At 37.8% G+C, this 12,723-nt stretch overlaps 1 protein-coding gene across 2 annotated transcripts in view; it reads right to left on the bottom strand.

Moving 5' to 3' along the window:
- Positions 1-12,723, bottom strand: part of UHRF1BP1L (UHRF1 binding protein 1 like) — an 80,193-nt gene that overhangs the window by 60,627 nt on the left and 6,843 nt on the right. The window contains exon 2 of one of the 2 annotated variants that reach the window (XM_043880875.1): positions 9,966-10,112. The exons of the other annotated variant lie outside the window; for it this stretch is intronic. The gene's annotated coding sequence lies outside the window, so the exon portion shown is untranslated. The remainder of the gene's footprint in view (positions 1-9,965; positions 10,113-12,723) is intronic. 2 annotated transcript variants of the gene reach the window in all.

The raw sequence follows: 12,723 nt of genomic DNA, 5'->3' as shown, positions 1-12,723 counted from the left end.
AACGCATGTTGAATTGTATAATTTAAAAGTTTTAAGCAGGCTAACTGAAGTTCTTGGATAGGCTTCAAGGGGGTTTTTGAACAAAATGGCGAAGAACCATTGCTTTAAAGCAACAGGATTAATTTTAACCATCCAGAAAATAAATTACTTCAATACCATTGCGTTTGACTTAGTTAACTTATTTTTAAATTAACTTATTAATAATAAATACCTCCTAGGGTGCCTGCCCAGTTACCAGTGATTCCACTCAAAGGCTATAAAGACAGGGAAAACATACAGATCTAAGACATGTTAACATACATCCTTGGTCACAGCTGATTTGATCTAGAGAATGACAAGGCATTTAGATTCTTTAATCATATTTCTTCCTTCAGAGATTTAAAACTAAAACACTACATTAGAACCAAGCTGACAAAATAATAAAGATGATGACTGAGAAACACAAATCCAACATTTTAAAACTTAAAAGATACCATAAAGATTCCTCCCCCATCATTATTCTAGTCTCTCCAATTGGGCCCAGCTAGAATCCTGAAACAAACCAGTAACTGAAATCACTAACTAGTATCTCAAGACTGTGTGTCCCTACAAAAATTACATTCTCAGTGCATATGAAAAGATATTATAAGAATCAAAATCTTTATGTAAGCAAATCTAACAATAGCTTCTGCCTGACTTTATTAAAAATAATATTTCTAGAAGAGTACCTTAAGACCATATGGTAAAGTTGTACGAGAGAGCATGCTATTGGAGCATGCTCCCAAAATCTGATAGTCTGCCAAGTCCTTTGGCTGAGATCATTAAGTTGTGAATCTTCACCTAATTACATCCTTTCACAGACCATGGGCTTCAGGAGGCAGCCATAAAGATTTCTCCAATTGGGATTTCCACGGTGGTCCAGTAGCTAAGACTCCACACTCCCAACGCAGGGGGCCTGGGTTCAATTCCTGGTTGGAAAACTAGTTCCTACATGATGCAACTAAAGATACTGCATGCTGCGACGAAGGTCAAAGATCACGTGTGCCGCAACTAAGATCCGGCACAGGCAAATGAATAAACAGAAATATTTTTAAAAAGATTTCTCTAATCAAAACTAAGAAATAAATGAGGCTTTTCTAAAGAAACCCCTATTCCATTTCTGCCTTGTGTGCATGCCAAGTCGCTTCAGTCTTGTCCAACTCTTTGCAAACCTCTGGACTGCATCCCACACCAGGCTGCTCCATCCCTGGGATTCTCCATCAAGAATACTAGAGCGTGTCAGCATGCCCTCCTCCAGGGGTCTTCCCAACCCAGGGATCAAACCCACATTTCTTATGTCTCCTGCACTGGCAGGCAGGTTCTTTGCCACCAGTGCCACCTACCTTCCCTAATACCATCTTCCCACCCCAGCTGTACCCCCTTTAACCAGGCACCCTCCTCTTAAGGCTAGTTGCCTTCTTGCCCCACTTTTGGCTCATCTTCAGGCTCAATAAGTGAATTAGTTGATTTCAAAATTTTGGATATGAACTATAGTACATACACATACAAAACAAATTATTTCTCGAAGTAAAGTTTAATATAGTCTGAAATTTTCCACTCTATTTCCTTCTTTTACAATGGCCATCAACAACACGGACTGCGCAAGGCAAACTATGACCCACAGTGAACCAAACCATGTGTAAGGAGGCTATGCATCATGACCAGGCAGTCGTGCCAGTAGTGAAGACTGGTTTAACACTCAAATCAATCAACACAATCCACCACATGGAAAGTGAGACTACAGGATGATCTCAGTAGAGGCATAGAAAAGCATTTGACAAAGTTAACACCACGAATGGACATATAACTCTCAATAAACGAGGAACTGAACAGAACTTCCCTAAAACTACAAAGAACTTGTACAAAAACCCTACCTAGAGTTATAATCATACTTTATGATGAGAGACTAAAATGCTTTTCCCCTAAGACAGAGACAAGACAAGGAGGTCTGCTCTCAGTACTTTTATTCAACACTGTATTTGAGGTTCTAGCTGATATAGGAAGGCAAAAAATAAAAACAAAAAATAATTTTAAAATAATAAAAATAAAAGGCATTCAGTTTAGAAATAAAACTATTTTTTCCCAGATGACATTATTATCTATATAGAAAATCCTACGAATCTTAGGACAAAAACAAACCCAAACTACCAGAACTAATAAATGAGTTTGGCAAGATGTGTAGAAAAGGGAACCTTCATGGACTGTTAGTGGGGCTGTAAATGGGTACAGCCACAGTGGAAAACAGTAGGGAGGCTCCTCCAAAAATTAAAAACAGAGTCGCTCAATCGTGTCTGACTTTTTGCAACCCATGGACTGTAGATGACCAGTTTCCTCTGTCCATGGAATTCTATAGGCAAGAATATTAGAATGGGCTGCCATTCCCTCCTCCAGGGGGTCTTCCCAACCCAGGGATAGAATCCAAGTCTCCTGCATAGTTGGCAATCTCTCTACCATCTGAGTCACCAGGAGCTATCACACAATCCAGCAATTCCACTCCTGGATATTTATCCAAAGGAAACTGAAACACTATTTAGAAAAGATATACGTACCCCTATGTTCACTGCAGCATTATTTACAAGAGCCAAGATATGGAAGCAATCTACATGTTTATCAAAGGAATATTACTCAGCCATAAAACAGATACAGAGAATGAACAAGTGGTTGCCAGAAGGGAGAGGGACAGAAGAAGACGGAAAATAGGTGAGGGAGATTAAGCAGTACAAACTTCCATTTGTAAAATGAATGAGTCATGGGTATGAAATCTACAGTGTGGGAAATACAGTCAATAATTATGTAATATTATCGTATGGGAAAAGACAGTTAACTAGACTTATCGTCGTGATCATTAAGAAATATATAGAAATGCTGAATCACTATATTGTGTAACAGGAACTAACATAGTGCTGTAGGTCCATTACACTTCAAAAACAACTCACAAAAAAGAGATGAGATTTGTGGTTACCAGAGGGCAGAGGGAGGGGTAACTAGATGAAGGCAGTCTAAAGGTATAAAAGGAAAGTTATGACCAACCCAGACAGCATATTAAAAAGCAGAGACATCAAAGGTCCGTCTAGTCAAGGCATGGTTTTTCTAGTAGTCATGTATGGGTGTGAGAGTTGGACTATAAAGAAAGCTGAGCGCAGAAGAATCGATGGTTTTGAACTGTGTTGCTGGAGAAGACTCTTGAGAGTCCCTTGGACTGCAAGGAGATCCAACCAGTCCATCCTAAATGAGATCAGTCCTGGGTGTTCATTGGAAGGACTGATGCTGAAGCTGAAACTCCAATACTCTGGCCACCTGATGCAAAGAGCTGACTCATTGGAAAAGACCCTAATGCTGGGAAAGACTGAGGGCAAGAGGAGAAGGGGACGACAGAGGATGAGATGGTTGGATGGCATCACCAACTCGATGGACATGAGTTTGGGTAAATTCCGGGAGTTGGTGACGGACAGGGAGGCCTGACATGCTGCGGTTCATGGGGTTGCAAAGAGTCAGACATGACTGAGCGACTGAATTTGACTGAAAGGTACAAACTTCTAGTAATAAGGTAAGTAATACTAAGGATGCAATATAAAACATGATAAATATAATTAACACTGCTGGATATTAATATGAACATTAAGAGAGTAAATCCTAAAAGTTCTCATCACAAACAAAGTTGTTTGTGTCTCAAACAAAAGAAGGCGTACAGATAGTGTATAAGCACACTGAAAGATGTACATCATCAGTCAACAGGAAACTGCAAATTAAAACCCACAGATACCGCTACTTATCCACTAAACTGGGCAAAATTAAAAGACTAAATGGAATGCTAGTGAAGAACAGAGCAAGTGGAACTGTCACACAATTGCTGGTGTGAATATAAATAAAAATAGACTTTGGAACACAGTTATTCAAGAGAAGTGAAAAGTATATGTCCTCACAAGGATTTAAACATGAATGTTCACAGGAGCTTTATCTGTTAACAGCCCAGACTAGAAAGAACCCAAATGACGATTAACAGGTGAGTGGATAAACAATTCCATTGTGGAACTGTGGCATACACACAATGGAATATACTCAGCAATACGACATAACGCATAAAACAACATAGGTTAATTGTAAAATAATTATGCTGAGGGGAAAAGGGCAGGAAAGAAGTATACTAAATGATTATATGAAATCCTGGGAAATACAAACTAATGTAAGTGAAATAAAGTATATCCATAATAATAACAGATAAGGCAGGAAGACAGGATGAAGAAGATCACAAAGGAGTATAAAGAAATGTTTTAGAGCATAAATCAAAATTTCAACAAATTGTACACCTTTAATATGTGCAATTTATTGCACAAAATAATTATATTTCAATAGAGGTGTTTAAATCAGATATTTATATAAGTAATTATATATACCCATATATAAATATATATATATATATGGCTTCCCTTGTGACTCAGCTGGTACAGAATCCGCACGCAATGTGGGAGACCTCAGTTTGATCCCTGGGTTGGGAAGATCCCCTGGAGAAGGGAAAGGCTACCCAACTCCAGTATTCCAGCCTGGAAAATTCCATGGACTGTATAGTCCATGGGGTTGCAAAGAGTCAGACATGACTGAGCGACTTTCACTTCACTTCACTTCATATATATATATAAAAAACTGAAAAAAAAAAAAAAAAAACTGGCTATACGAGGGAGGTGGGAGGGGGGATCGGGAGGGGGAATACATGTAAATCCATGGCTGATTCATGTCAATGTATGACAAAACCCATGAAATGTTGTGAAGTAATTAGCCTCCAACTAATAAAAAATAAAATTAAAAAAAAAAACTGGTTATACTGGGTTAGTTGATTTTAATTGTATATTACAAAAACAATCAAGCCAAACAAACTGTAGAGCAAATATGTGTGGGTGTGTATCTCTTAATAAAAAAGAAAGGACTAGCTAACTTAATAAAATATAAGGAAATGAGAATTACTAAGGTCCTTGAACCATGGCTTTTTGAAAACCACACCACTACTGTTGTCATCTAGAAGTGATTTAGAGCCAAGTAAAATAACTTAGTAGAGCCATAGCAAGTATTTATACAAGCAAAGAATACAAAACAATTTTATAATTTTAGTGCCTGAAAAGTTTCTCTAATTCAAAGTCCTCATTTTACAGCAGAGAATGTGAAGCCTAGAGAGGTTAAGTTCATAGTTCAAGGTCACCCTAAGGCAGACCCAAGTCTATAATCAAATTTGTACAATTTTAACTTAAAAGGTACTTTAGGATCAATTACCATTCCATTCCTCTTCATGGATCACAGTGGCAAAGTGGCTTGCATAACTCAATGAAGCTGTAAGCCATGCCATGCAGGGCCAGCCAAAACATACGGGTCATAGTGGAGAGTTCTGACCAAACACGGCCCACTGGAGAAGTGAACGGCAAATCACTCCAGTATTTTTGCCCCAAGAATCTCATGAACAGTACAAAAAGGTAAAATGATACAATGCGAGATGAGCCCCCCAGGTAGGAAGGCGCCCAACATGCTACTGTGAAAGAGTAAAGAGTAGAGAAATAGCTCCAGAAGAAATAAAGAGGCTGGGCCAAAGTGGAAATGACACTAGGTTGTGGATGTATCTGAAAGTATAGTCAGATGTGGTGAAAGTAAAGCCTGATGCTGTAAACTGAACAACATTGCATAGGAACTGTTAGGTTCCTAAATCAAGGTAAATTGGACATAGTAACGCAGGAAAAGGTCAGTTTTCATTCCAATCCCAAAGAAGGGCAATGCCAAAGAGTGTGCAAACTACCACACCACTGCACTCATTCCACATCCAAGCAAGATTATGCTCAAAATCCTTCAAGCTAGGCTTCAGCAGTAATGTGAACCAAGAACTTCCAGATGTATTAGCTGGGTTTAGAAAAGGCAAAGGAGGAACCAGAAATCAAATTGCCAATATCCGCTGGGTCATAGAGAAAGCAAAGGAATTCCAGAAAAACATCTATTTCTGTTTCATCAACTATGTGAAAGCCTTTGACTGTGTGAAGGATCACAACAAACTGTGGGAAATTCTTAAAGAGATGGGAATATCAGATGGCCTTACTTGTCTCCTGAGAAACCTGTATGCAGGTCAAGAAGCAACAGTTAGAAACAGACATGGAACAACAGACTGGTTCCAAATTGGGAAAGGAGTATTCACCCTGCTTATTTAAAATTATATGCAGAACACATCATATGAAATGCTGGGCTGAATGAATCACAAGCTGGAATCAAGATTGCTAGGAGAAATATCAACAACCTCAGATACGCAGATACCACTCTAATGAAAGTGAAGAGAAACTAAAGAGCCTCTTGATGAAGGTAAAAGAGAAAAGTGAAAAAGCTGGCTTAAAACTCAACATTCAAAAAACTAAGAAGATGGCATCCAGTCCCATCATTTCATGGCAAATAGATGGGGAAAAGTGGAAACTGACAAATTTTATTTTCTTGGGCTACAAAATCACTGCAGCCACAAAATTAAAAGACACTTGCTCCTTGGAAGAAAAGCTATGACAAACCTAGACAGCATATTAAACAGCAGAGATATCACTTGGCAGACCAAGGTCTGTACAGTCAAAACTATGGCTTTCCCAGGATATATGGATGTGAGAGTTGGACCATCAAGAAGGCTGAGCACTAAAGAATTGATGCTTTTGAATTGTGGTGTTGGAGAAGACTCTTGAGAGTCCCTTGGACTGCAGGAGATCAAATCAGCCAATCCTAAAGGAAATTAACCCTGAATATTCATTGGCAGGACTGTTGCTAAAGCTCCAATATTTTGGCCACCTGATGTGAAGAACTGACTCACTGGAAAAGACCCTGATGCTGGGAAAGACTGAGGGCAGGAGGAGGAGGATTGGGGTGACAAAGGATGAGATGGTTGGATGGCATCACCCATTCAGTGGACATGAACTTGGGCAAACTTCAGGGAAGGCCGGCGTGCTGCAGTCCATAGGGTTGCAAAGAGTTGGACACGACTTGGTGACTGAACAACAAATTTTTTTTAAAGAATTACAAGGATGGGACAAGGATTAAGATATGCTCATAATAAATTCCTCTTTTTTTTTTTTTTTTGAGCATTCACAATTTGCAGAGTTTATTTGGCTTGATTATTTTTGTAATATGTATGTAAGGAAAATCAACCAATCCTGTCTAACTAGCTTTTGCACAGAAACATTCACAGAATGGAGAGGCTGCAGACTGGCAGCATGAGCTGTGTTTTGCCCACAGACATGCTTTGTCTGGCCTGCGCAGTGTTTCTAACAACCAAAACATGTGGCTAACATTTAAAATGGGTAGATGTTGCATTAAAACCTGGGTTTCTAAATTTCGTTGAAATGTCAGAAAACCTGACACAATTAGGTATACATTCTTCAAGGCAAAAACTGAGCTCTGATTAAGCTCTTGGGTAACTTAGACAAATGGGACAAAATTACTGCTTTCAAAGACCTCATGATTTACTATTAGAAGCAATCACAGAAAGAAATTATTGTAGTGTTTTACAGTCATACTATGTGCCAGGCAATGCGTGACGGATATTATAATAAAAATGAGAGTAGTTTAAGATGGAGGAGGAAAGAGGTCATCAACTTTGTTCAAAAGCCTACTGCTTTGGAAAGGCTTCATGGAGAAGGCAGCATTGCAGCCACTTCTTTGAGAGTAAGTTTTTGCTAGGTGACCAGGGCAGAGGAGGACATTTCATGACATTTCAGCATGCTCAAGGTTACAGGATTATATGCAGCCAGCACAGATGAAGCACAAGGCTAACAATAAGGTAGTTTGAAAGGAAATGATATGCTTTGAATGCATAGCAGCAGCTAGATCATGAAGAACTCTTGTATCTCATGCCAAGGAATGCAAGTTTCATCCTACACATCAGTATTATTCCCACAGTGCCCCTGAGGAGACTGCTCATGATTCAACCTAGATGGAACAGAAATAAAAAGGGTAAAAATATGCCAGCTGAACCCCACCCCCAATTCCTGTTTCAACAAGATTGAGTCCTACTACTATTCTACACAGTAAAGTTCTATTTCTATTTCTTTGGACTAAAAAATTATGTTATAAACCAAAAAAAAAAAGAGAGAAGAAGAAAAAGTTTAGTTTGAACATGAGCTACTGAAACATATTTACCAAGTAATTAAATAAGATTAGTATTTTGTCAAGATCTCTCTGGTAACAGTTCCAAGAATGGAATAAAGAAGAATGAGAAGGGCTTCCCTGGTGGTCCAGTGGTTAAGAATCCGCCTTGCGATGCAGGGGATACCAGTTCGACTTCTGGTCCCTGAAGATCCCACATGCTTCAGGGCAGCAAAGCCCGTGCCCCAGAACTTTGCCTGCAGTTTGGAGGCCGCAAACCGCAACCACTGAGCCCGTGTGCCCAAACCGCTGAAGCCGGGTGCCAAGAGCCCGCGCTCCACAACGAGAGAAGCTACTGCAAGGAGCAAAGTGCGCACGCAGCAATGAAGACCAAGAGCAGCCAATAATAAATAAAGCAATATTTTTTTAAAAAAGAAGCATGAGAAATGAGAATACTTAACTTCAACTGATCCAAGAAATTATGATTTAAATCTGGGTAGTGACAGTAGAGATATTCAAATTTTACTGATATCTACTTTGTAGCAAGTAATCTGCTATACGCTATGTTCAGGATAAAAAAGATAAATTCAAGAGTTATTTAAATAAAAAGGGACAATGACTGATTAAAATGAGAAGGTTAAGAAGAAAAAGGAATTAAGCTTTGTAGGTGACTTGAATAAATGCACAGACAAAGGTGATTTAAGCTTAGAAGAAAATCACTATACCTCACCTTCAATAAGCTAAGCACAAATCAGACCAAAAAAGAAACATTAAGGAGGTGTAATCTAGGCAAACCAAAATTTACAGTCATGACTATACTTCCGAAGCAAAGGTCTCAGAGGATTTGCTAGAGGCATACACAAAATCAGAACTCTCTCAAAGGTTTTTCTAACCGTCTACTGAAAGATAAACCTTGGCATTCTGCCTTGACAATTTGGTTAAGATCCAGATAACCAAATGATGATGGAATCAAGAATATTGGAAAGCAAACAAGAATACTGGAAAATAATATTTAAGTCATCACACCTATACGACTGCCAGCTAATATATGGTCAGCAAGTTTATCAACTGCTCCATTACACCAAGGCTAAGTATGTAATGAGTGGCTCAATTCTGCTCATGACTACTCTTCAACTATGAATTTCTTAGTAGACTTTTAGAGGTCCAAAGTATTTAAGTGTATAAATTTCTCAAGCATGAGAAGCGTTCAAATAGAAGTTTCTAGGTTTTTCATTGAGTCCTAGACTGAAAAATTTAGTGCTATTTCCATGAATCTGATTTTATAGCATAACTGTTTCCCCTGATTTTTAAAGGGCAGTAGGAGAGAAAAGAAAAGATTGGGGTGGGAGCCCTTACATTCTTCAAAATGAATCCTATTTTCACAGCCGTTCATGAGAGTTATTGCAATGTCTTTCATAAAAATTACAACCAACATTAAATACACAAAACTTTTAAGTTCTTCAGTGAATTGGTCAAAACATTCTCTTTATGAAAAGAGCCTTCATACCTCATTAATTACATTAGACTACAATGCCTAACCCATTAAAGAGTAGATAATGTTAATCACTATTTCCAAGTAGCTGACAATAAGTTATAAAACTCACTCATGAAACATCAGAAAGACCTGGTTATAACTTTAAGTGCATTGCCAAATCTTATATATTAGAAGACATTCTAAGAGAATTGCATGGGCCTGTAGCTACATAGTTTAAAAACAAAAAACAAAAAACCATGAAATTGGTGTCTGACTAAAACAAGAAAGAATTAGAAAATATTCTCAAAGTAACTTTATGTGGGCACAGGAAGTGCTTGAATTTACAGAGAGAAAAGAAAAAAAAAAAAATGGGGAATAGAAGAATTACCTGAGGGCAGGAAATTCAGACAAAAGGTCCCTACTCCTGGTGAAAGCAAGTAGTCAGTTGCCAGGGTTTCTTAGACTCCTCTGGGACTCATTTGGGTGATTATGAAATTCACAGCACACCAATCTCCACCACAGCCAGCAGGGATCGCTGCAGGGAATGGGTATACAGGGGACACAGAAGGGAGCAAGTTTAAGGGAAAGAAGAGGAAAGGAATGATATGATAAAAATATTTAGCTGTGAGTCACTTTAAAGAAAATACAGTTGTATTGCACACTGGATTAACTATAAGCAAATGCTGCTTAAAATCTAAGATAAGTTAATCATTTGTGATTTTCTTCCTTCTCTCCACCACTGGTAGCCCTACTACTCTATTAAATCAATATGTTTAAATTTTTATATTAAAAATAATATTTAACAAAAACGAGATAGCTATGCTATACAAAAGTTACACAAAGACTGAACTAAATAATTCAATATTAAATGAAACCAATTAGGACAAGCACTCCAAAAGACAAGTAACCTACAAATTGTCAAAATTTTAACTGCCAGAAGGCCTAGTTAAAACTATAATCCCCATTTCATTTCATAAAGAATACTAAAGAGTAAAGTCACCTATGAAAAATAACCCACAAACATCAAGATTGTAATATTGCTAAAAATGTATCCAACTTTATAAATACATGTATTTATGATCTATGTGTTCTATGATGGCCGATGTATAAATTTACAATAGTATAAATCTATTTCTCCAGTCAGCTAAAATGTTTCTGAACAACTACCATAAACCACAGTACTGTGGCAGATGCTAAAGATACAATGGTGAGCCACAGAAACACAGTCACTGCCCTCAGAATTCAAAGTCTATCAGGGTTATTCTGCCCTTAGAGAGATGACAGTCTATGGAACTAATAAACAAGAAGCTTTTGTTCTAAAATAAATAAACAACAGTAGAGGAAAACACCACAATGTTATAATAACAGTGGCAGAAAAGAAGTCACAGATTCCTCTCTTAATGGTACTTTTGGGTAGAAAAAAAGAGTATATTATACATACAATTGTCTTAAAAGATGGACTAATATAGAGGTTCAAAATTTATATACAACATTCTTTTTGGCTGGGAGAAGTCTCAAAATAAGTCAGTGAATTATGAGACAGACCAATAACAAGTATAATGCCTTAAAAAAAAAAAAACACATCCTGGATCATATTTTCTCAGCTTTTAATTTTGTTTTAATAATTTGGTCTTGATAACTGCTCATATTTCACTCATGGAAATGGTGTCATAAAACTTGTGAAGTGAAGTGAAGTAAAAGTTGCTCAGTCATGTCCCACTCTTTGCGACCCCATAGACTATACAGTTCATGGAATTCTCCAGGACAGAATACTGGAGTGGGTAGCCGTTCCCTTCTCCAGGGGATCTTCCCAACCCAGGGATCAAACCTAGGTCTCCCGCATTGCAGACAGATTCTTTACCAGCTGAGCCACAAGGGAAGCCCCATAAAGCTTGTAACTTACATTCAATCTGAGCTAATATCAACTTGTAAATATCAATATTTAATAGAAATATTAAATTACTCATCTTAAGTAACATAGTATGCAAACTTTAAAACATAAACTGCTAAGAGATCAACTTACTGAGGAAACATTTAGACTGGAAACTGCAGTATTAAGGCAAAGTGTAATATTGCAAAATAATTATGCAAGTAAAAAGAAATGAATGGAGAAACTGTCCTTCCCCAACTTTAAAGAACTGCTGAGTCAGAAGATTATGTTTTCCAAGCTTCAAAGGATGGTAAAGTCAAATGATTCCCAAGTAATAAACGAATCTCCTAAGGGATATTGCAACAGGACAATAAAATACCATAAAGGAGTAATACGGGAAGTGCTGAAAACTCAAAGAAAAGCGAACTGTTAGGTGAAAACCACAGCCTCAACAGGCAGTATAGAATAATCAAATTATGAAGGTGCTGGATCAGTGACTTAACTACTCAACACTACCTGCTAAATCTTAGGAAAGTCTAAAACCTCAATGTTTTAATAACTTCCTTCTAGGAGACAGGAACAAATACCTTCTGATTCTAGGATAACAGTATTACAATATCCAATAAACCACACATTCAATCTCCTTTTAACCTGAAGTTTTCAAATCAATCTCCTGAAAGTAACTTTTCTAAGAATCAGTATCTGGTTGTAGTTGTAAATTAACGTGAAAGAAACAGGCACCTTGCTCAATTTTAGATGCTTCTATGAAGTGTACTTAATAGAAAAAAAGAAAAAATTAGGGGGTGGATTCACCCCCTAAAATTCAACTCACAATTCACTTTTCTGTAATCTTCTATTGGCTAAGTCAAAGGATGGCCACACAGAAAACACACTGACATCACTGTTGCCAAACTATAAGAGGCACAGTCTAAATTAGCTTACAAATAAAGGGACTGCCATTTATTTTGCTTAACAGACAACCAAATTAACGTATCCAGAGCCAAACTCCAGATCTTTTTCCATAAACATGCGTCTTCTGCATATCTTCTCCAGCTTAATTAACAGCAACTCCATCTTCTCAGTTGCTTATGTCAAAGTCATCCATGACTCTTCTCCTTCTCAATCCACATCTTATCTATTGGCAAAACCTGTGGCTCTGCCTTCAAAATACGTCTAAAGCCTGACTATGTATCTCAACAACTTCACTGCACCCACCTAGCTCCGTGCCAGTATTTTTTCTCATCTGGATAGTTAACACGTTTCACTGGGCTCCTGC

This window comes from Cervus elaphus, chromosome 22, assembly GCF_910594005.1.
Source record: "Cervus elaphus chromosome 22, mCerEla1.1, whole genome shotgun sequence".
NCBI lineage: Eukaryota > Metazoa > Chordata > Mammalia > Artiodactyla > Cervidae > Cervus > Cervus elaphus.
The sequence above is the reverse complement of the archived record's forward strand: the minus strand, read 5'-3'. Positions and strand labels throughout refer to the sequence as shown.